At 46.5% G+C, this 25,634-nt stretch overlaps 1 long non-coding RNA gene across 1 annotated transcript in view; it reads left to right on the top strand.

Annotated features, from left to right (window-relative positions):
* Positions 1–25,277, top strand: part of LOC142803733 (uncharacterized) — a 256,809-nt gene extending 231,532 nt beyond the window's left edge. The window contains exons 3-4 of the long non-coding RNA XR_012894253.1: positions 22,946–23,012; positions 25,151–25,277. This is a non-coding gene — a long non-coding RNA (uncharacterized LOC142803733). The remainder of the gene's footprint in view (positions 1–22,945; positions 23,013–25,150) is intronic.
* Positions 25,278–25,634: the final 357 nt, after the last annotated feature.

Raw genomic sequence — 25,634 nt, 5'->3', positions numbered from 1 at the left:
GGCCGCTGGACGATCGCCGTGCCAGAGTCCCCTCTAGTGAATTTTAGGAAACTCTATTACTGCAGCTGGCTGCCGGCACGTTTGTTTTGCTGGCGCATGTGTGGCACGTGTGTGTGGGAGCAGACGAAACTCAGCACGATGTACGCCGCAGCCTTGTGCTGTCATGTGACCAAGCCAGATATGCATCGACGTCACTGCCCAACTCAGCGCAGTGAAACTGAAACCGAAATCGGTCTTCGTAAGTAGAGCAATATTAAATTATTTAACAAAAATAAACGTTTCTTGGTGCGTGTATCATGCTTCCTGGAGCTGAAGGAAACGCTTACAGCAAACAACACACATGCCACTAATCTGGTGGCACCACCCCTTTAATAAGGAATGAGGGGACCAGGACCAGCTGTTGGTAGCGACTGAGCGTGTAACAAAAACAGGAAGTAAAGGTGCGCGAGTGAATGAGGTATTTTGAGTGAGTTAGTTAGTAATTTAGTTAGTTAGTTAGTTAGTTAGTTAGTTAGTTAGTTAGTTAGTTAGTTAGTTAGTTAGTTAGTTAGTTAGTTAGTTAGTTATCTTTTTGTGGATTCGGAGTGACCCACGAACTCAGCGTCGGAGCACTCCACTCTGGCGGAGGGCAACAGAAGAGAACCTACCAATGGAACACACGTGCTCCCTCTGGAGCAAATGTAAGAGTTGAAATAAAACGCGATGAGCACGTGCCTCTTCTTGTTTGAGTGGGCATGCTGGGAACAGCGACGGTCAGTCGGTCGGTCGGTTGGTCGGTCGGTTGGTCGGTCGGTCAGTCAGTCAGTCAGTCAGTCAGTCAGTCAGTCAGTGAGTTAGTGAGTTAGTGAGTTAGTTGGTTAGCGAGTCCGTTAGTTGGTTAGTGAGTGTGTTGGTTAGTCAATCAGTTGTTTATTCAGTCAGTTGGTTAGTGAGTCAATTGGTTAGTCAGTCAGTGAGTCAGTTGGTTAGTCAGTCAGTTAGTGAGTTAGTTGGTTAGTCAGTCAGTTAGTGAGTCAGTTACTTAGTTATAATTGGCCTCAACCTAAAAACAAGTGAATTCTTGCACAGAACTACGGGGTGGATGCTCTTCACCGGTAAAATATGGTCGTGCTAGCTAATGCAGTCTTTCTCAGCAAATACAAGTACTACACAAATCAATAATTTAAGGTTCGTCGTTACTACATAAAATAGTACGTTTGCCTGAGCAGTGATGACAGAATACCCGATGACATTTCCCAGGATGTTCAAGTTTTCGGGCTAAAACCAGCAGCACTCACGTGCGTTTGTTTCAACTGAACAATGTATGACGTGAGAAGAGTAAGTGAGAGATGAAGCATTTCTTCCGCGAATACTAAACACATCGTGCTCGCAAAGTGCAGTGCGTCTAAAAGTAGAACGTTCGAGTTACCCTCGAACACTTTTTTAGAGTACTGGGTTAGGAATCAGAAGGTGGCGAGTTCCGATCCAGTCTGTAGGCATTTTATTATTCACTCGGTTGTTCCAAGGTCGTCGACGCAGCCTCATCAAGTGAGAGGCGCACGCGAAGGCTTTACACTCTCCCATAGTTGAGTACCAAATACTCAAAATTGCTAAACACTTCTTCTAAACCAACAAAGGTTTGTCCCCAAGGCCTCACCAAGTGTGAGGCCCACGAAATGGCTTTATGCTCTCCCTTAGTCGAGAACCTCGTACTCTAAATCATTAACTTTTTTTAAACAATATGTTTGAAGAGTCCTTTATATGTCCCGTAGTGAAGGCTTTTTGAATGGGACGGATTTATGCTCTCCCATAGTAGGGTACCACGTACTCTAAATCATTAAGCACTTTTTTCTAAACATTTATGTGAATGCTGTGTGGGAGTGATAGCCGTAACTGTAGGTAGAACTCACTTTTAGGGGCGAAGCTCCTTAGGGCGGGGGTATGTATGTCCATCCCTCGTCATTGTCGTACGTAGCCACCAGGATGCGAGATGGAAGATGGCAGTACTTGGAGTGTTAACTAGATGGACGCACGGATGGACGCATGGATGGACGGCACAGACAGACTAGCAGGCGGACGGACGAATGGATAAATGTACGGGGTGGGTATGTGCCACAGGGGATGCGAGATGGCGGTACTTAAGTGTTCACTAAATGGGCGCATGGATGGACGAGCAGACAGTCTAGGAGACGGATGGACAGATGGACGGACGCGAGGACGTACGGACGCATGGACGCACAGGAAGACGGACGGACGCATGAATGGATGCACGGACGACCGCGCGGACGGACGGAAGCAACAACGAATGGACGTACGGAAGCACGGACGGGCTGATGGACGCTTCGCCCCACTCATCACCATTCACTCCGTGGATATGCCATGACTTTTTTAGGTAGTGACCAGGCATGATTAGCTGGTTGGTTGGTTACGAATTGCTCGGTTGGTGGGTGATTTCGTGAGTGTTCGCAAAAACTTCGTTATATCGAAAATACAGCACGAGACCATTTCTTCATATCAAGAAAAATTGCAGGTGCTCTTTATTAAAAGCAATATAAGGTAACAGAATAAAAGGTTGCTTGCATTTAAAACTTATATCGTGGTTAGGTATGAGGCCGCTGAATTTCGTAGAGCCGATACAGTCAGCCTCGCTTTAGCTAGACTGTGCCGACTGGTCAGTACGCACATTGAAATGGCTTTCGCTTATTTTTCGTACTTCGTGTTTGGTTTTCGCTGCAATGCAGACTGAATATTGCCGATATAGTGCGCAAAAAAGTTTCTCCTTTGTTTTTTCTTATGCGTGGCGTCTCGATGATGAAGGACACGCAGCGGGATATCACCGATGCCATCGTCCGACGAAACTTCGTGTGCTTAAAGAAAGAACATTTATCATTTCTACAGCATTAAGTATGCATGAAATGGCGGGTCGCGTTGTCACCTTGCGTTTCACGAGCAAGTACGAAAAAGCACGTATGGCGCGAGCCTCGCCGTATATGTATGTATACGGTGCATAATTGATATACAACTTCTTTAAACGTGGTGTTCCTGACGCGTTATTCCTTTTTTTTTCATTTGTACCTCGCATTCAAACTTTGAAGACTGAAGGTAGAAAGGTAATGGTTTTAGCACGAGGTGAAAGGCGTGTGAGGGATAACGTGGTATTTTAAGTGCGCAGCTAAGATGATACTTGTTTCATCATCCAGTGTGGTGTCACTATGAGAAACCAGGTGTATTTTTCCCTCTCCTATGACCAGTCTATTACGCATAAATAAACTACGTTTTCGGACGTCTCCTGTAATTGAGATTGATGACGAAACATGTATACGTGAACGGGCAGTCATTGAACGTCACGACGTATGCATATATTGCATGGCGGTCACGATGTCGTTCTTAAGTCACTGCGCCGATTTCCCTAGCCATCGGAGTGCGTTATCGTGTAAGCATTTAAGTAAAGTGAAACTATTATCCCACGTTATAAATGAGCATGTTTGTTCAGGAACGTATAGCATGCATACAAACTCCCGATAGGACATCATCGCTATCGCGATCATAATGATGATGATTTTGCGTATCATGACCATCGGCGTAATCATTGGCGTGAACATCACCCTTCCCGTCTGATAAGGCACGTGGAATCTCGCCTTTAAAAACGTTACGGAATCAAAAGACGCAATCCTGACGTCATCCGCACACACTGCGTGTGCTGCAGATGCTTTGCAGCATAGCAGTAATGCACTGCAAAAAAACTTACTATAGCAACTCCTACATCTTGCCGCACCAGTAAATATGAAAAGTAAAAAAATAGCGTACTTATTCTGAGTGGCAGGGCAAGCACGGTCAGAAACAAGCAATGTAAAAGACCAAATATGGATGCAGTGCGCAGCACGGATTTTTCTTTGCTCTAATAATAAATTTACTTTGGTAAGCTTCACCTTTGCACAGTTATGTATTGAGGATAAGACAGATCTTTCTGCTGCGCATGAAGCCTATCGAAAAGAGTATCATCACGTTGATTCTATGACGTAAGGTGCTTTCTGGACCAATATGCGCGTTTTAAAAATGGGTTGATGAAACATGAGATATAGTTAAACTTTTACGGCTTCGAAGCAGCTTTATAACTAACAATCGTCTCATGGTACTCTCTGAGACAGGTGAATATTGCGAAACTTCATTCATCTGTAGAGGTGAACAAATTTCTCTTATGAAAACAAGCCCATAATTGTCTTCGTACTTCATATATGAAAGTATTCACAACATTGCTTCATATCTGCTTGATGTGGGACGTATGTGTAATCACTTCGGCCACATTTGAACATGGAACACTAAGGACGGCCTATAGACATTTCGCTGATTGACTACCATAATTTGCTTGGTTGGCAGCATGAGCTGTACTAAGGCTTATCTGATGGGGAAATGAGCTATCTGCTGGGTACCACTGCGCCTTTTAGTACAGTTCAGTTGTACACTTCTGCTGTACAGTTTTAGTACAGTTAAACAATGTTTCACGTAGGGCCTAAAAGGTCGGCTTTGCCGCAACGCTTTGTCGCAGAATGGCTGAGTTTTGTCACCGCATTAAAACCAGCAATCATAATGATAAGCGGCCGTGAATATCATGATATACCAAAACTGTGTGCTTTTCCAACCCACCTATCGGGAAAAAGCTGGCTCGGATGTAACTTGCACTAGAAACCCGAAGAGCAGCCTATAAATAAGAACACCTGGCAGGCCATCCAAGTGTTTATTTTTGCGTTATTTAGGTTAACGGCATATACACATTACACTAAATTGCGTGCCTTGTGCTCTGTGATAAGACAACGTGTTAATATCATTGTAATTTAACATAAAAACATAAAAGCCAGTCCCCTTCACATGCATTCGCATGCAGTCTAATTCAGTGCGCATGCATCTGGCTCTGAAGCTCATTAAAGTTGGTGTGTATGGCATTTTTTAGAAGCCCGAAGGTAGCCGTATAGCATATACAATAACTCTATTGATTGATTTGTGGGGTTCAACGTCCCAAAACCATCATATGATTATGAGATACGCCGTAGTGGAAGGCTCCGGAAATTTCGACCACATGTGGTTCTTTAACGTGCACCCGAATCTGAGCACATGGGCCGACAGCATTTCCGCCTCCATCGGAACTGCGGCCGCCGCAGCCGGGATTTGATCCCGCGACCTGCGGGTCAGCAGCCGAGTACCTTAGCCGCTAGACCACCGCGGTGGGGCTATACAATAACTCTGAAACTTACCACAGCAAATCCATCAATGTGGAATGCAGAGAAATCTGCCATGCGTGTTCGGTTCATATTTTGAAACGTTCATAGCTTGTTTCTCGCCATACTTGCTCTACTATACAGATGCAGTAATAATTGGGGGGGGGGGGGGGGGTTCAGCGTCCCAAAACCACCATATTACGATAGTCGCCGAAGTCGAAGGCTCCGGAAAGTTCGGCCACCTGGGGTTCTTCAACGTGTGTGTTTAGAAAAAGTTGTTAACGATTTAGAGTACATTGTACTCGACTATGGGAGAGCCTAAAGCCGTCCCTAAAGCAAGGCTTAGTCTAACAATAACCACCTCATCCGTGAATGAGGCCTCAAGCAAGATCGACCGTTCCCGCTGCACAACCGTTCACTGGCCAGCCACATAGGAACTGAATCTTGACCTCCAAGTCAGTGCCGGTGGGAGATTTTTCTTGTGCGTTGTTGAACAATGAAAATTCGCAGCATGCACGTTAGCGAAAAGCTGACCGTGGATCTTTGGATTCAATCGAAGTCTTCTGTCTGCCATTGCCCATTAGTGGTGATTGGCGTATTCCAGTAGGAAACACTGATCCATCACTGCGGGCTTTGCGCCTCCCCAGCTTTTTCTCTTGCGCAAGGCCGCGATGAGCGCCAGCGTCAGCGCCGTTGCCAGTGTGAACGTTAACTCCCGTCGCTTCATGTCTACGCAAGGTTCCCTTTAGCAGCAAGTGGCGCAATTTTTTTTTGTTATTATTGCTATTTTAAGTGCATCTGTGAAGAAAACAGTCGGCTGTAAAATAGAGCGCGATCATAGGTATGAATGCTCTGTCTTGTGTCTATTTTCTCGGGCACACTTAGACGTCAAAGGGCGGTTTTTTCACGTCTAGAACAAGGAATTCGATTTTATTTAACGCCACTTGTAATGGTGTTCATGGAGTCACCTTAGTAGTGTGGCGGTTTAGGCTAGGTAATATACCATGACGATGGTTATACACTCTTAGTCAAATCGTGGCTAGACGACACGCCCGCAGGCAGGAAATCAAGTCACGAGAAGGAATGTAGGAAAGGTAGGGAGGTTAACTAGACAATGCGTCCAGTTTGCTACACTACACATTGGGAGGGGGAGTAAATTATTGCCGCTGCTAGGCGGCTCCGTAGCCGTGTTCCAGAGAAACCAGCCCGATTTGAAGTCGCCTTCAGAATAGCCGGGATTTTAATTCAAATTTTTCCTCGCATGATACGGCCTGCGGTTAGGCGCGACTTTCCATAGACGGCCCGGCCCTGATGCGGTGGCGAAAAAAAAAAAAGCATTATTTCACGCTTTTCAGAGCGGTTTCTCGCCGAGAATGCGGCGGATATTACGGCTACAGGTAATTAGAAAACCATTTATAACCTATATTTGCGAGATTAACATGCAAAGCACAGCCCTGGAATCGAATTTGGGACCGCGTGCACGTGAAGCAGATGTCTTACCCATTGCACCACAGCGCCACCGCATGACGGCAAGTATTTTTTGGGGCGGTATATATCTACCAAGTGGGTTCTTGCAAACTGTCTTCGGAACCTTGAACTGTTTTCGTGCCATGATTGATATGTGGGGTTTAACGTTCCAAAACCGCCATATGATTACGAGACACAGTAGCGGAGGGCTCCGGAAATTTCGACCACCTGGGCTCCTTTAGCGTGCACCCAAATCTGAGCACACGGGCCTACAACATTTCCGCCTCCACAGGAAATGCAGCCGGGATTCGAACCCGCGACCTGTGGGTCAGCAGCCGAGTACCTTAGCCACCAGACCACCGCGGCGGGGCTCTCCTGCTGGCTTCTGCACCTGACTTCTGACTTCTCTACTTGATGTTCATCGTCAAATTACGCAACCACTAATCAAGGGTCGACCAATAGATAATCAATTTTGATCCTTTTCTGTCTCGCGGCCTTCGCTTTGTTTCTGTTTTGCCATGCTTTCCTAAAATAATCAGTTCTACTTGCTTGGTAGAACATGAGCATCAACATACATTGGCCAGTGTTTCAGAGAGCTGTCGTGCATGCTCTAGTACTCTTTTATTTAGTGCATGACACAGTGTCATACCTCGACAACTGACGAATGGAAAGTTGTTTGTACTCTTTTATTGAATCCAAAAGAGTGACAATGGGACTGCACATCCCAGTGTATGCCCAAATGCAGAGAGATGTATGATATATTGAATAAAGTGTGCCATATAGCATTGGAAAACGTTTCCGTCTCAGACCACCTTGTAGAAAAGACAGCGGGACGAAACGGCGACGCACAAATGCCACTGCATGCAGGCGACGGTGAACGTGACGCGGGCGCCGGGCGCCGGGCCTCCAGCTGGCGTGGTGACGGCAGGGGGGTGAGGGGGGGGCGTTCTTTTTTTTAAATGCTTCTTAGCAAACTTCGGCGACATTGAGCGTATCTATCTATCTATCTATCTATCTATCTATCTATCTATCTATCTATCTATCTATCTATCTATCTATCTATCTATCTATCTATCTATCTATCTATCTATCTATCTATCTATCTATCTATCTATCTATCTATCTAGCCGCCTACGACTTTCAGCTCTCCTGGCTGTTTCGATAATTGTATTGATACCAAACTTGGTATGGCATAACATGACGGTATGACGAGCGTATTTGACTAGTCATACCATGAAAATCATGACATGTATGTCATGAATGTCATGATTTACAATTCATGGTCTTGCTGCTCTAGCGGTGGCCTCGTTCACATTACTTGTTGGAAAACTGGTATGGTATGACATGATTGCATGGCGAACACAAGCGACAGACCCCAACGTGGAAATCATGACATGCATTTCATGTAAGTCATGAGTCATGACTACACGCCACACTCATCATGCACTCGCAGCCGTCTCGCTAGCTTCACATATACCCAATTCGGCGTTACGTGATGCGAATGGATGACAAAAGGATGTGACTGGTGCAAGCATGATAGTCATGTGATGCGTGTAATGTAGCAACATGACTACATGCTACGCTCATGATGCGCTCACGGCCATCTCGCTAGCTTCACATGTACCGAATCCAGTATTAGGTGAGGCGAATGGACAACATGTGTAAATGACATATCCATACATGATAATCATGAAATGTGTGTCATGTAACAACATGACTACATGCCACACTCATGATGCGCCCGGGGCCGTTTCGCTAGATGCATATATGCCAAATTTCGTATGACGTCGCATGAATGGATGAACGGATGACGAAGGTATGTGACTGCTGCAAACATAATTATTATAAGATGCGTGTCATGTAAGATCATGACTACATGCCACACTCCAGGCGCCGATACAGTTAGACGTGACCCGGTGCGCGGGTGCTCCAGCGTTCGTTTCGTCGCGTCATGCAGGCGATGCCGGCGATGCCACGCCAGGCGCCGATCTGCCTGGTATATATATACTCGCAGGCACACACCACACTGCGTTGATTTGCCGCATGCGCGTTTGAGCACACCCGGCGTTCCTTCATCACGAAGGTAGGCAGACGCGGTGCATTCTTTGTAATGTGGTTGGTGCGAGTTCCAGCACGTCGCATTTCGCACTGGTTGCCGCCGGGCTGCGCCGACAGACGCTGGTCGCATCTAGCATCAGACTATACGTAGAGTGTTCGCGTTTTGCTAGCGAGCGTCGCTGGGCCTAGCGTGCAATCGTCAACGTTACCTCGCAGTATATTGGGACCTTCATGATGCTCTCCCCGCCGTTTCAATAGCTTCACATATTCGAAGTTTGGTATTACGGGACGTGAATAGAGGACGAAGGCATGTGACTGGTGCAAACATGATATTCCTGAGAGGCGTGTCATGTAACAACACGACCACACGCCACGCTCATGATGCACTCGCGGTCGTTTCTCTAGCTTCACATATACCAAATTTGTATTGCATGAAGTCAATAGACGGCGAAGGTAAATAACACATCCGAACATGATAATCATGATATGCGTACCATGTAAAGCAGGACTAGATGCTACGCTCATAGCATGCTCGCGGCCGTTTCGCTATAGCTCTACATATACCAAATTTGGTATCAGGTGGCGTGAATAGATGAAGAAGGTAAACGACACGTCCAAACATATTATTTATGACATGGAAGTTATGTACGGCACAATGTACCTACACCTCGTAACGTTGTTCTGATTTTAAACTGACATATAAACCTTCCTCATTCGTGCTTCGCATATCATCGATTCCCTCTGTACGTGGGATCTGCTCTTTTTTTTTTTCTTCGCGCTCACGCTTGTGGCTGAACGGTTCTGCGTAAGTTGATGCCGGCTCCTGGCGCCTGGCTGGCGCGACGGAAACGGCGACTCTCCCCCCTTTTTTTCCTTATTGCGCCTGCTCTTACCGGCTGTATGCGTGACTTCCGTGCCGCGTGGATGTCACGAGTATTTTTCATTGCTGGGCTTCCTATAGACAGGATTTTTTAGTCAGTGCACAGGAGCGCGCCGCCTATGTGCCGTTAGTTATCCGGCACCAGACCTACAGTGTAGCGCGAGAACAGAACGACGACAAAGGGATTCCTCGTTGTCCCTTTCTCGTCGTTCTGTTCTCGCGCTATAACTATCATCATGTCAACTTAGTGTTGCTTATATGGATTTTGAGAAGAGACCACCTAATCAACTGGCCATAGTGAACTTGAAGCACGAATATGGGCAACAAGAGATGTTTATTTCAAGCTACAGCTGACTGTTATATTACAGGTCAAACAAATAGACACAAGATAGCTTCTTTATTGCGCATTGAGTATTGCGAGGTGCTTACATCGGTACACTATCACTTATAGGTAACACAATGCATCTTCACTGACTACAGAGTCCACGATAGTGTCATAGTTGATGTGCTGATGTAACGTGCCCGAAGATCTCCTTCATGTCACATGTGAATGATGACTATACGCACATGAAAAACAGCCTCTTGCTTGCTAATTGCATGAAAGCACGCTGCTCTACTCAACTTGCTCCCCTTCCCCACGCAGAGTAGCAAGTCAGCGAATTTTACATGCCGGCTAAATTTTCTGCATTTCAATAAAGAGTTCTCTCTCTCTACTCAACTTGCGCAGTGAACGTAAACTTCGATTTTTCGCTAACTCCCAAGCGTTTCGTGGGCATTGAAATGCGCTTAGAGATGTGATGTGCTGCCCGACGCATTTGAGTAAACAACATTTGACACGGGCACTTCTGATTGTGTTGAAGCGCCGATCTGGATCGAGCCTCTCGACTGCTATTGACTACCTTTACCACCCTACACATTGGGTAATCGAATCGTAACTAAGCAACTCGATTGCGGTCGATGGTGATCAAAAGTGAACAGTGTGACACTTTCAATCACGATCGAAAGGGTAACGTACTACACGCGTATGTAATCTGACTCGTGTACGGCAAATTCCGATCAAATTGTGCCCGATGTGACTTTTGGACGGTGAGCCCAACAATTTCATTTGGGAAAGATGCCAAAGCTAGTCAGTAGTACTCAAGAGTTGTTATCCGGCCCGAAAATACTGAGTGCTCCGCGTAAAATGTGTACAACATGCTCACCGCCACCTGCGTTTGCACTGCGCGTAGCACTGTGCAGCCCAGTAAAGAATATTTCAGAGTGCAGCTGTTAGGTACCCGTTGCCCAGGTCAGTGGCGTCAGCGTAATCGATAGATCAAACGAGGACGAAAGAGAGCGAACGCTGAGCGCAGTGGAGATGGAAATGCGGTGATAGCGAGGAGAGCGCGAGAGAACGGCCGTGGCGAGACAACGGTTCCGCGGCTGACCTCCCCTTACCCTCACCCCCCTTGACGAAGAAATTGTCACTCAGATTCACTCGGTGGATTTGGTGCTGAATGGTTGTGTCGTCCGCAATCTCCTGGTGCCTGCGTAGCTCTCGCCAATCTGCCCATCTCTGGATGCCATGTAGCTCTCACTGATCTGCGCATCTTCAAGTGCCGTATAGCTCTCGCCTATCTGCCCATATCCTGGTGCCATGTAGCTCTCGCCAATTGGTGACTCCTAGACCCTAAAGAAGACCTGGCGACGCCCCTCTTTATGAGCTTTCAGTGGCAACTATTGTACGGTAAACGAAGGCAGATGCATTGCCTTAGCTTCCTACAGTAATTAATTAATAGTGAAGTATTCGTGGGAGCAGTTAGGGATAAGAGTCAATGGAGAATACCTTAGTAACCTGCGCTTCGCCGATGACATTGCATTGCTGAGTAACTCGGGGGACGAATTGCAACTCATGATTACGGAGTTAGACAAGGAGAGCAGAAAGGTGGGTCTTAAAATTAATCTGCAGAAAACGAAAGTAATGTACAACAACCTCGACAAGGAGCAGCGCTTCGAGATAGGTAATAGTGCACTTGAAGTTGTAAAAGACTATGTCTACTTAGGGCAGGTAATAACCGCAGAGCCGAACCACGAGATTGAAGTAACTAGAAGAATAAGAATGGGGTGGAGCACATTCGGCAAGCACTCTCAAATTATGACAGGTAGATTGCCACTATCCCTCAAGAGGAAGGTATATAACAGCTGTATCTTGCCGGTACTTAGCTACGGAGCAGAAACCTGGAGACTTACAAAGAGGGTTCAGCTTAAATTGAGGACGACGCAGCGAGCAATGGAAAGAAAAATGGTAGGTGTAACCTTAAGAGACAAGAAGAGAGCAGAGTGGATTAGGGAACAAACGGGGGTTAAGGATATCATAGCTGAAATCAAGATGAAGAAATGGACATGGGCAGGGCATGTAGCGCGTAGACAGGATAACCGCTGGTCATTAAGGGTAACTGACTGGATTCCCAGAGAAGGGAAGCGGGTTAGGGGGAGACAGAAGGTTAGGTGGGCAGATGAGATTAAGAAGTTTGCGGGTATAAATTGGCAGCAGCAAGCACAGGACCGGGTTAACTGGCGGAACATGGGAGAGGCCTTTGTCCTGCAGTGGACGTAGTCAGGCTGATGATGATGATGATGATTCGTAGAACACACGTTGTGTGTAACTTCTCTGTCCGCAAGACGTACACGTCATCATCACACACACGCATTAATCCCTCATTTGGCTACGACGAACACTCACAAATATTCCTTCTTCCCTGTGTAATTGGAGTCAAACTCCAGACATATAATGAATGAGTATTTTCACATCCATGCATTACCAATGTTGTTTCTTGTTTGAAGTTTTGTGTATTTTTCATGCCACTTGTATTGATATCTTGATATTGTATTTATTTTCTTATACGCAATATGAGTGACCCTTCTTCATGGATTAAATTGTGATCTCCTTGGAACAACTCAACTGCAACCGAAAAAAAAGGTAAACAAAATAGCCCCTGAAATATTCTGCTGACATGTAATTACTAAAGAAAAGAAAAAGAGTTTTTACAGAAGCGTCACAGTAAGGTTTCGCAATAATTCCTTATCTCCTATTCAGAATGACCCTATAATTTTGTGTTCGGACAGCAAACTCAAACAATTATTGTATGGAGTGGCTTCTTTTTTTATTTTTTGCGGGGAGGTCATTATTTAGGCGTCTTCATGCAGATGTGTCCAAAATATCACGTACTTAAATCTAGAGGTGTATTGAGGGGCGGGTGCGATACATTGGCGAATTAAATTCACCAATGAGCCGCTTCGTTCTCTGGCTACAAAAATGATTTAAAGTGTAGAAAATTTGTCTTTCAGGTGAATTTACACATTCGACCCTACAAAAATAAAATCAGTTGGTTGTACTAAAAGATGTTTGTGAAATGTGCGCGGAATAATAGAGATATACACTGAAAGGCGACTGAACTCATTGTAAAAATATATTTTAATAAAATACCTGACCCCTCGAGGGTTGACCTAAATAACTATCTAAATGCAGAAACAATTATTCTTCAGCTCGCCCTCTACAGTCCAGCCCAAATAGAAGAATCTGCTGTCAGGTATTGTTCTCTTGCTCCAAGTTTTGAATATCTGGAAGAAAGCAGAACAAGATAAAACGAGCCTGAGACACTTTCAGTATTAACAATACTATGCGTACCATTTCTGCGTGAACCCTATTCTCAAAACACGTGGGACACCTCCATCATACAAAAAAAATGTGGAAGAGCATGAGGAACGCTTACGTCAAATAATGGCAATCTGAGCACAGTTTAACTTTTGAGAAGAGTGTTGCAAAACATGGCGCCAAACGCCTCACTTTGTTGTGTACCACAGCCTAATCTTAATGTAAAGGCACAAGGAAGACGCATGAGTGGTTGCAAGTGCAGTGAGTGTCGGGTCCCCTTTCATTTTTTTAGTGCTCTGCGTCACTCAAATGATGTAACAGCAGTTCCTGCTACTTATTAATATGCACAGCAATGTGAGACAAAAACGGTACAGTTACGAACATTAACTTAACCGAAATAAACGCTCAAGTCATACTTAAGCGCAATAAATAACGGTCATTACTGTCTTTGCTCGCTGTGCTTGTTGGAATATTATATAAAATGACATTGGCATAACGCCTTTGACAGAGAAAGATACGCCCAGTGCTAACTTTTAAAACTCGGTTGGTATTAGAGTTTAACAGTCATTCTTTGAGTGCACCGTTCTTTAAGTACATAGAAAGTACTTAATAAATTATTGAACCAATAGTTAAACGTTCAGCGCAAATGCAATGAACCATACCCAGTAAGACAACATGTGGCAGTTTCATTGGATGAAATAATTATGTTAGCACCGTTTTATGTGTTCTTTCTTCATAATACACGTGAACAATTTTGCGTGTTTGAACCTAGCGTTGAACCTATCAGGATTTCGAGATTTTCGACTACAGACAGTCATTTCCGCTTTAGACTGCATGTCAAAACCACATGGGAGAATTCGCAACTGATATATCTGGTATGTGGAGTAACCTGGTGGTTATATTTTTCTTCATAACGTCACACGAACATGCTGCGGAAATCACGAACTGGGCCAAAAAGGAGGTAAACGCCAGCGGAAAATAATTCGCTGGCACTTGGTATCTCTAGAGGCTGTTTAAAGGCCCTTTAAATGTATCACTACTCACTAGCGCAACCCGACCTTCAATCATATATGAGCTTACAAAAGGCAGATTTCCGTTCCGTCAACATTTACATCTAGCCACTCATAACAACGCAGCTATTCCTGCCTGCTCTGTTGAGTTCTTGCTGCTACGGCAGTGTTGTATAATCGAAGAGAGGCGTCGAATGCACGCATGCTGCATTAAATACCAATGATAAATACAAGCAGTAAACTGCTGCGCCCCTTGGCGTAGTGAAACAGCTTTTGACCGCGGAACTGTTAAATCAGAGCGTGATCTGCCTCTCGTATACCCAAAAACTCAGCGGAGTGACGACTCGCGTTGCCTAGCAACCGCCGCCGCCGGTGCACGTTCAACTTCGCCTGACCACGACCTACAGAACTCTTGACCTGTCCAGCTGGCGGCGTTCTATAGACTTATTGCATGTTTGTAAACAGTGGTGGGCGCCGTCAACAATCTGAGGCACTTATATAGGGATGTCGTGGCGCCTAATATGCTCCGCCCAACCCGAAGCTCACCATCGCCCTTTGTGATTCTCTGGAGGCTGCCCCAACGCGCTGTGCTCCGAGGCAGTTTTGCACCTGCTGTACCAATTGTCGGGTGATCATAGAATTGTGACGAGCTTTGGGCTGAGCGGAATCTACGTGCCGCAACGTCACCACAAGCACCTAAGTCTGTCGACGACGCATACGACTGTTCGCAAACACGGAATAGTTCTGCTACGAAGCTGCCAGTGCGGGCTTTCCAACCAGAGTTTGCCTATAACGTGGTGCTCGAGTCACGCCACTGCATAGGAAGAAATCAGCAGATAGTGTATTGCGTAAGTGCTGTTATTAATGAATTCGGCAATGGGGCGAAAACCTCCAAGTTTGAGAACACGTACGAGGGACCATTACATGGCCTTGAGGGTTATTCAGACACCAATGGGAAGTTATTGCTATATCTCAGCGGAAAGTGTAGTGTTGAGATAGTTAACGCATGGCCAAAGTTTGATAAGCAGATTACGCGGGAAGTCGGAAACAGACAATCGAACGTTGATTCTTGTCTCAGGATGGAAGGAAACTATAAAAAAGTTAGGGAAAATACGAGCAAGAGATTAACAGCTTGGGCGGTGATCATAAGCACATACCATAACAAATAGGATATAAAACTTGAAATGAGAGCATACAGTAAAGTTTAGTAAAAATTATAGCCGCAAGAGACAAGGAAGAAGTAAGCAAAACACCAGGCGAGTACTGGGGTATAGTGAGGTGCTGAATGTAATGCTGAAATAAATGAGGGGAGAGAAGAAAACTATTTGCTGAAAAAAAAAGACAAAGCGAAAAAAAAACTTGTGAAACAAGGAAGTCCAGGAAGCGAGTGAGAAGTGGCATGACGTTTCACGATAGCATAAACAGACAAAAAGAAGAAAAAAATGAGAAGCGGCCGCTAGAAGAACTCAGTAAATTATGGGAAATATACTTAGAGAAAAAAATTCATTGTAAGAAATAATTCGAAGCAAATACTGGAGGTGAAATCAACACTGGAGACGAGGTTCACGAAAAAAATAAGGCCACACCAAGAATATTTTTGAGTCACATGAAAGCGCTAGATAGGAGGTATACCACAATGCAACAACATATTGTTACACGACATCGGCAACGAAAGAGCATCATAGACGACGAAGACGATGAAAGCGACCGTGCTCGTGTTGTTGTTGCTGCTGTTCTTCCATCTTGGCTGCAGCTGCCTCTGACTCTCCCTGTATATTTTGTAAATATATTTATTTCATTCATTCTCTCACCCCCGTAACATTTGGTGGAGGTGCTGGGTACAACACGATATAACGGGGCTCCGCAGTGGCCGACGCTTGGATTTTTCCACGATGGCAAACCAGGGACCGGCTCCTGCCGAGGTGACTACAACAACTGTTGTCCTTCCGCAGCTAAAAGATCCTGGCACGTTCTGTGGCACGGATGATCTCAACATCAACGAATGGTTGCCGTTGTACGAACGTACAAGTAAGAATTACCACTGGGATGAAACTCTTATGTTAGCCAATATCCTGTTCTACTTGAAAGGAACAGCAAAAGTGTGGTTCGAGAACCACGAAGATGAAATTGGAAGCTGGGATGCGTGCAAAGAAAAGATGCGCGCCCTTTTCGGCAAGTCTGTGGGTAGAAAGGCAGCGGCCAAGAAGGAGTTGGCATCTCGTGCGCAAACGCCATCAGAGTCCTACGTGACTTACATACAAGACGTGCTTGCCCTTTGCCGAAAAGCGGACAACGGTATGGAATAAACCGAAAAGGTAGCTCACATATTGAAAGGCATTGCAGATGATGCATTCAACCTTCTCATATGCAAGGACTGCAACACGGTCGATGCCATCATCAAGGAGTTCCAGCGTTTTGTGGCCGCAAAAAGTTGACGTATCGCCCATAATTTCACCCGAGTACCAAACACAGCAGCAACTTGGTCGTGCGAAAACAGGCCTGCGCTACAGACACCGTTAACTGCAGGGCACTTGACCAAGATCATCAGACGTGAACTTGAAGCTCTGTCTCCTGCGTCCACGTGCTCCCATGCCTGTGACTCTAGCCCTCAGATGGTGCCACTGGTACATGCCATTGTGCGACAAGAGCTTTCCAATGCTGGACTGGCCTCCTAGTGCACTACAGCTCCCAGTCAGCCGATCAACCGTCGTCGATGTTTCGTATGCCCGAAGCCAAAACCTTCCGGCGCGCCCTCGCAATCCAGCCGAGTGGAGGACTGCTGACGATCGCCCAATTTGTTTCAACTGCCACCGTATCGGACACGTGGCCCGCCATTGTAACACTCGGTGGTATTGGCATCAGGAATCCTCTGGGTACCCCCATCGGCCAGAGAGGGATCATGAACGCTTTCAAACTTACCGGGAGTCACCTCAGGCCACCAGTGAAGACGTTCCTTTTATGCCGCCATATCGTCGTCGCCCTCCATCTCCGCATACTCACCAGTCCCGTTCACCGCTCTCCCGTCGCCCATCGTCTCGCTCGCCCCAATTTCGCCGACCAACGTCGCTGACTGACAACCTGCCGCGAGAAAACTAGATGATGCAGCTTCCGGAGGTGATGCTGCATCGACCACTTGCCCGCCAAATCCTCTGACCATGCTGCCGACTCGATGCAACCTTATTGACGTTGAAGTAGATGACACACCCGTTGTTGCACTCGTGGACACAGGGGCTCACATATCAGTGATGAATTCAGAACTTTGTTGCTGCCTTAGGAAAGTTTTAACGCCACCCACAGTGCCACTCATCCAGGTCGCCGACGGTGGCACGTTTCCCGTGCTTGGAATGTGCTCCGCGCGCATAAGTGTGGCTGATCGCTCCACGACAGTGCTATTTGCTGTGCTCGAGAAATGTTCCCATGAACTTATCCTCGGCATGAACTTTTTATCCGCCCACTCTGCCCTTATTGATTGTGGAACCGGCATGCTTCAGCTTTATTTACCGTGTTACCATGACAACCGAACACCAGCTCAAACCCGTCTGTGTTCTGCAGATCACGTTCGCCTAGCACCTCAAGCCGTTACTTACGTGAACCTGAGATCTGTCCCTCCTGTTCCCGATGGTGACTACATGTTGACACCTATTGCTGGCGTTCTGCTGGCCAAAAATGTTGCCGTGCCTCACACACTTTTGACAGTCACGGGAAACACAGCATCTCTTCCGATCCTAAACTTCGGCTGGTGCGCTCAAGTTATCCCAGATGGTGTGACTTTGGCAAAACTTTTTTCTAAGATGCTGCCATTTCGGCGTTCGTTGCCGAATCTTCTTCGTCCTCTGCTCTGTTTTCATCCTCGAAGAGCGCAGCGGATGCCACCATCGACAAGATGATCGCTCTGGACCTTCTTCCAGCACAGACAGCTGAGATCCGGCACCTGCTGAAATCCTACCGCGACATCTTTAATTTTGATGACCGCCCTTTGCGTCAGACATCCTTTGTAACTCATAGGATTAACACTGGAGATGCCAGCCCCATTCGACGACGTCCTTATCGCGTGTCTAATGCTGAGCGACAAGTTATCCAGCATGATGTTGAAAAAATGCTCACAAAAGACGTCATCGAACCTTCCTGCAGTCCATGGGCATCGCCGGTCGTGCTAGTCAAGAGGAAGGATGGCAGCTGGCGCTTCTGCATAGACTACCGTCACTTAAACAAAGTAACACGTAAGGACGTGTATCCACTGCCGCGGATTGACGATGCTCTCGACTGCCTACATGGGTCAGCCTACTTTTCATCTATCGACTTGCGATCAGGATACTGGCAGATTTCTGTCTATCATCAAGACCGTGAGAAAACCGCATTCATCACACCGGATGGACTTTTCCAGTTCAAGGTGAGGCCATTCGGATTGTGTAATGCGCCAGCTACAATTGAAAGAATGATGGACTCTCTCCTGCGTGGATACAAATGGACCACGTGCCTGTGCTATCTCGATGACGTCATCGTATTGTCACCTACATTCGAAAGCCACCTTAGCCGCCTAACGGCTGTTCTTAAGGTTTTCCGGAAAGCAGGACCTCAGCTCAACTCTTCCCAATGTCGCTTTGGCCGTCGGGAAATCACTGTGCTCGGCCACCTTGTCAGTGCTCGAGGCGTGCAACCTGATCCTGACAAAATTCGAGTTGTCAAAGATTTTCCCATACCACGTTCCGCGAAATATGTACGGAGTTTCATCGGCCTTTGTTCTTACGTTCGACGTTTCGTGAATAATTTTGCTGACATTGCCCAACCACTTACAGAGCTACTGAAGAACGACGTGCCTTTTTATTGGGGTACTGACCAAGCAACTGCCTTCAGTACCCTTACAACATTACTTACTTCTCCACCCATCTTGGACCATTTCGACCCGTAAGCCCATACTGAAGTTCGTACCGATGCCAGCGGACATGGAATTGGTGCTGTTCTCGCCCAGCGGCAACGAGGACAAGATCGCGTGATTGCTTATGCCAGTCGCCTCCTTTCGCCTTCGGAGAGCAAGTTTTCCATTACAGAGCGTGAGTGCCTCGCACTAGTCTGGGCAGTCGGAAAATTTTGACCATACTTGTTTGGCCGCACCTTTTCGGTAATTACAGATCACCATGCCTTGTGCTGGCTGTCGTCCCTTAAATATCCAACAGGACGACTTGGCCGTTGGGCCTTGAAACTACAAGAATACAGCTTCGACGTGGCATACAAATCTGGCCTAATGCACCAGGATGCCGACTGTCTATCTCGTCACCCCGTGGACCCACCTGACCTTTCAGCACATGATTCTGACCCTTGTGTCTTCGCCATGTCGGCTTTCACCGATGATACGCAAGGAACAGCTCAGCGATGTCCACTTGTGGTCTATCATGCAGAGTCTACGCTTGCCCCACGTAGACCCGTCGCTACACTTGTTCGTTCTACGCGAAGGGATTCTTTATCGACGCAACACCAGCGCCGAAGGACCAGAGCTACTACTCGTAGTTCCTGCGACACTCCGTTCCGCTGTACTTGAACAGCTTCACGACGCCCCAACCGCGGGACATCTCGGGGTCACGCGCACGTACGATCGCGTGTGGCGTAGATTCTTCTGGTCAGGCCTTTACCGTTCTGTGCGCCGATACGTTGCTGCATGGGAGTCCTTCCAGCGCTCCAAACATTCCACCTTGCCACCAGCTGGTCCGCTCCAACCAATAGACATACCTACCGTTCCCTTCTATCACGTCGGTCTTGATCTCGTTGGACAATTTCCAACTTCTCTCACTGGAAACAAGTGGATAGCCGTAGCCACTGATTACGCCACAAGATACGCTATCACACGAGCGCTACCGACAAGCTGTGCCACTGACGTCGCGGACTTCTTGCTTCATGACGTAATTCTTCACCATGGTGCTCCTCGACAGCTGCTCACTGATCGTGGTCGCTCATTTCTTTCAAAAGTAGTAAGTGACATCCTTCGCTCGTGTTCCACGCGTCATAAGCTCATTACGGCCTATCACCCACAAACAACTGGTCTTACCGAGCGCCTAAATCGAACATTGACAACGATGCTCTCCATGTACGTTTCCAAAGATCACCTTGATTGGGATAGTACTTTGCCTTATGTGACATTCGCGTACAATTCGTCACGCCACGACACCGCTGGCTTCTCCCCCTTCTATTTATTGTTCGGCCGCCATCCAGCGCTACCCTTCGAGACTCTTCCCCCATCAACGACGCAAACGGTTACAGAGTACGCCCGGGATGCCACAGCTCGGGCTCAAGTGGCCCGCCTAATCGCACGGGAACGTTTTCTTGGCTCGCAGCTCTCAGAAGGCCCGCTACGATAGCCATCACAGAGTAGTTTCCTACTCTCCAGGTTCATTGGTCCTCCTCTGGACACCATGCCGCCACGTTGGCCTCTCTTCGAAGCTCCTGTCTCGCTACTCGGGGCCTCACAAGGTTTTACGCCGGCTTACCGATGTCACATACGAGATTGCTCCGTTGGACAGTCAGTCATCGTCGTCCGCACCCGCTACTGACGTCGTCCACGTGACCCGCCTCAAACCGTATATATCCGCATATGACCCTACTCTCCTTTAGGCACCGAGACGGCGCTGCCAGCAGCGGGGGGTTATATGTTACACGGCATCGGCAACGAAAGAGCATCATACGCGACGAAGACAATGAAAGCGACCGTGCTCGTGTTGTTGTTGCTGCTGTTCTTCCATCTTGGCTGCAGCTGCCTCTGACTCTCCCTGTATATTTTCTAAATACATTTATTTCATTCATTCTCTCACCCCCGTAACAATATTGTCGGTAAAAGGGCAAATCAAATGAAATTTGATGGCGATAGTTGTGTCACGAAGCATATCTTTCGCACATCGATCTCAACGAAAGTAGCTGAGAAAGAGTTCATGATGACTTAGGATCTGGCCATGGGACGATATGCTCAACATAAATTAGGAGCTGTTCTTACTATGTATATGGAGGTGAAATCTAAAATCGCTTATTGTTAATCTATTTCACATTCCATCCGAGCTGAACAGCTCTCCGTGAGCACTACAATACGTTCTGTATTATTCCCTGCATTTGTCAAAAGAGTCCGAGCCGGAGTGGATATATATCGTTGACACACTTACCACGTTGTTCTTGCGACTCAGATAACGAGAACTAGGTGAGGTGGTCAGGTTCTTTTTTTTTACGTCATTGGTGGGCAGTGAACGTCCTTTTTATACACGTCTCGGCGAATAAATGTGACACAACTGAAATTGCGAAAAAGAAAAAAAAACAAAAAAAACGTCAAGCAACCATCAGCGACTTGTCGGCCAGTGAAGATCGTCGTCAACTACAGGACAGAAAGCTCGCTGAAAATGTCAGACCCCCTCTCACCAATCATCTTCGTTGTGAGGCCACAGTCCGTTTCATGGTCTCCGATCCCAGGTACTGTATCCCAGGTACTGCAACGGTGCACAAAGAAAAGAAAAGAAATTGGAGTCGCTGGTTTCCTTCCACGCTCTGCAGCACACCGTGCTCGCTGGGAGCGCACACCGGCCGTTCTATGCTGAGCGTCGATTGACCGGCATTCACGGAGGTCCACCTGTCTTTAAGAGGTGTCGTCTGCTATCTTTCGCGCTCTCAGCCACACATGGGTGGCCGGATCGACACTCTCGCTCTCTATATCATCCTTCCTTTTTTATCGCATCTCCTCCTCTCTCTCTTTCGTTCTCAACCTCTTCCTCACCACCATGCTCTCCCGCTCTCTTCGAACGCCCCGTCGCTTCACCATTGACAATATTTTTCTTCTTGTTGTTTTCTCGCTTTTCCTTTCTCGCGAGAAGCTTGGGGCTCAATCGAAGTTACACGCGCACCTTTAGTAGATAAAGACGCCGACGACGTCGCCAGGGCACTTGGTCTCACTCGCAAGAACTCTTGCAACTCAGCCTTCAGAAAATTACGCCTCTTTGAGGCGTAAACTTACAAAAGCTCCTTCAGATGTGATGTGGAATTTCTGTTCTATAACCCTTTAATGAGAAGTAAACTGGAATATGCATGCATTGTCTGGGATCCGTATAATAAAACTAACACCAGCTGTCTGCAGAGAGTGTACTGAAAGGCAGTTAGATTTGTATTTGACAGATTCTCAGGATTGGATTTCTCGACAGAACTTTTGAATGGTAACCATAATGCACCGCTCGAGTTGCGAATACAGAAACAAAAAGTGGAATTCCTGCAACGTATTTACACGAGCGATTCGCCACTATACTGATCCCTATATCTATCGTTCCTATTGACTAGAACCACAAGTCACCGCAGACAAGCTGCATAAACACCTTACATCGTGAGAATGGACACACTCAAAACTTCTTTTTTTTCCTCGTATTATAATCGAATGCAATCGTATAATCTAATAAACATCATAATCTTCATTAATATTCATTTATTTTGTACCATTATGCCAAACGTTTCTACTCAAATTTTTTAATATTGTTTCTGTTTTTCATGTTCTTTGTAAGTGTTTTTTTTTTCAAACGTGTTTGCTGTTGTACCTCTTTTATTGCGCTGCCTGCTTGGACTACATCTCTACAGTATTTGATAAATCAATAAATAAGAAATAAGAAGGGCGGCTTTTCAAATCTCATGTCACCCCACCCTCTTTCTCTCTCTATATATATATCTTTTTCCCCTCTCTTTCTTCATGCAGGCACGATAAAATGCCCCGGTGAATATCGGGAAGCTCCACAGCAGGACGAAACTCGTAATCAAACAAGGTAATGTGAAGACACTGATATTACCTTGGGCCACCTCTCTCCACGCACACTTGTTCAATTCGAAATGAACCCTGAAACAAAGGGAAAACGCTCTCACGGTCGTGCAACAAAAAGATTGAAAAAAAAGGTTGTTGTAGATGTTGTTTCAGTGCGCGGGCGTATTGCCGCCGCTCACCGAAGAAACGAAGCTTTCTCATTTCTCATCGTTCGCCAGAAAGCGTGCACGCACATCGCTCCCCTGTTGGATGTTGTTGTTGCTGCCTTTGTTTCGACCGTCGTTTCCCGTATCCTTCCCGATATTTTCTCCCTTCGTCGGTCGATCTCTCCTGCGCATGTATTTTTCACTATGGTTCTTTCTGTTCTGGCTTTGTTTTTTTTCCCTCTGAGATGAAGTCTTACTTGCGTTGTGTGCCGTACTTGCGCCTCGCTATTTCGTTCCATCTCGATTCACAGCGAGCGAAAAACATCGCAAGGAGAGAGTCTGGTTGACTAAATCGACCTTCGTCCGAAAAGGCATGCACCGAAACAGAAACCGAAAGAGCCCTCCTCGACGCAACAGGCTTCAAAGAAACAAAGTACACAGCGAATACTCAGGGAACCGGCGAGGAGGCTGGCGGGCTATGGGGTGGTTTCGGTGGTATCGAAGTGGACTAGCGTTTCTGTTGTCTGTGCGCGTTTGTGGAAGAGGGGACAAGATTTAAAGAACTGAGACAGATCGAAAAGCATACAATCGTGATGTCTCGTGGTGGTGTTCTGGATAGGTTGGCGGGGAGAGGGGGGCCTATACGGCTTGTTTGCGTGCGCGGAAGGGGGGGGGGGGTGCGTTTTGTGTATTGTTTGGCGTATACACACTCTCTACGAGCAGTTCGAGGCGATGCTTTCCTGCCGTACTATAGCCGCAGTAATGGCATCTGTTTTCTGGGTGGCTTCTGTGTTATCGTCCGGAGAGAGGAAAGATTTCCTACGCCGAGAGTTTCGAAAGCAAGGACCAAGAAGATGCGGAGCATAGAGTCGAAAAAAAAATCGAGCTTGATGGTAAAAAAAAAAAAGGAAGAGTGAGGGTCCGTAGCTTGGCGCGAGAGGTGTTGTAGCGAATGTCGGAGAGGTGCTTCCCCGAGACAAAATTGAAATCTGGCGCATATACCATGTACCTATGAATGAAAAAAAAGCAAATAAAGTAAATGTAATGAAGAAAAATGTGATAACAGAATGAAGAAAATTGAAGCCTCGCCTACGCTGATGTGCTGTAATGAGTGGCGGTGCTCACCTCGTTGCGTCGATATTATTTCGAAGGCCGTCGGGTAAAATAATCAGACGAATAAGTGGTTTGAAGAAAACAAAAACCTTAAAATAACTTCGTGAAAACAAGGCCATTACTTGGATAGGTATATTGTTTGGTATACTCTACTGCTGTTCAAGATAAGAACTATATACATGAACTACAGAGATACAAAGTCTTACACGCGTTTTTTTTTTGTCTGTGGGAAGAAGTGAGCCGTGCCTGCTTCTCCATTTTTCAACTTTTATAATAATATACCACACCGAAAATTTTCTGTTTTTTTTTAGCCGTCCTGTATCGGAGGAATTCATGTCAGATTTCTTTCCAGTCTCCGCCGTGTAATGTGAAGCACTCCTGGCAGGAAAAAAAATAGTGTAAAGTTAAGAGAATGCGTTTTGGCTCGAAGCGGCAGCTCTGAACTTCTTCAAATCAGAATTCGAATCAAGCGTAGGTTGTCTCCGCTGACTTTTCTTCCGTACAACGTTAGCTGAGAAGCTGTCGCACGATGTACAGTTCCAATGACGGTATCTCCGTCTCATTGCTCTGTTACCTCCTCCCTTTTTCATTTTCTTTTGTTTCTTTTTGGACTCATTTCTTCGCGCTTTCAGCTTCCTCGCATCTTCCTCCTTTGCACTCTTTGCCTTCTTGTTTCTCATTTCCTCGGTGTCCTGTTCGTGTAAGTCTTCTTCTGCGTAACCTTGTTCATGGCTCGTATGGTCCCGGGATACGGCTCGCTTCGCTCGTCGGACTACTTTCTTTCTGCATTGCCTGCAGGGCGGAGAAATTCCGGGGGACATGTTTATTAATGAGCAATCCCCATTTCGAGCGTGTTACCATAACTGTCTTGTGACGTCCGCAGGTCGGTTATCCTCTCAGGAAAACCTTTGCACGGGAGAAGCAAATGAAAAGAAAAGAAACAACGTTACAATGGAAGTAAAACGGAAGACTCGCTCCCAAAGTAAGTTCGTGACAAAGACACCGAAAAGGAAAGGTACGTTCCTGAACAGAGCCTCCTCCCAGGTTAAATTCACGTGGAACTTAATACGGGAGAGGACCTTCAGCGACGCAGTTGCGTTCTTCGGGCTCCGCTGGCAGCTAACAAATTGATTAATATTTTCGGAGAGAGAAATGTATTTGTTATCTGAGGCTCTTATGTCATCGCCCACGATGCTGCAACTATTCACGCTATAAGAGAGCAACTAAGAAGAGAGAGCAATTAGGGAAATGGTGAAAGGGTCAACCAAACCAGCATTTTATTTGCTGCACCCTGCATTGGACGTAAACGAGGGGAAGTAGTTCTCGTTAGGGAAAGATATGTAGCGCCATCTTGTGCAGCCTTTTGT

This window comes from Rhipicephalus microplus, chromosome 3 (genome assembly GCF_043290135.1).
Source record: "Rhipicephalus microplus isolate Deutch F79 chromosome 3, USDA_Rmic, whole genome shotgun sequence".
In the NCBI taxonomy this organism is placed as follows: Eukaryota; Metazoa; Arthropoda; class Arachnida; order Ixodida; family Ixodidae; genus Rhipicephalus; species Rhipicephalus microplus.
Note: the sequence above shows the minus strand (reverse complement) of the source record. Positions and strands in the feature narration are given on the sequence as shown.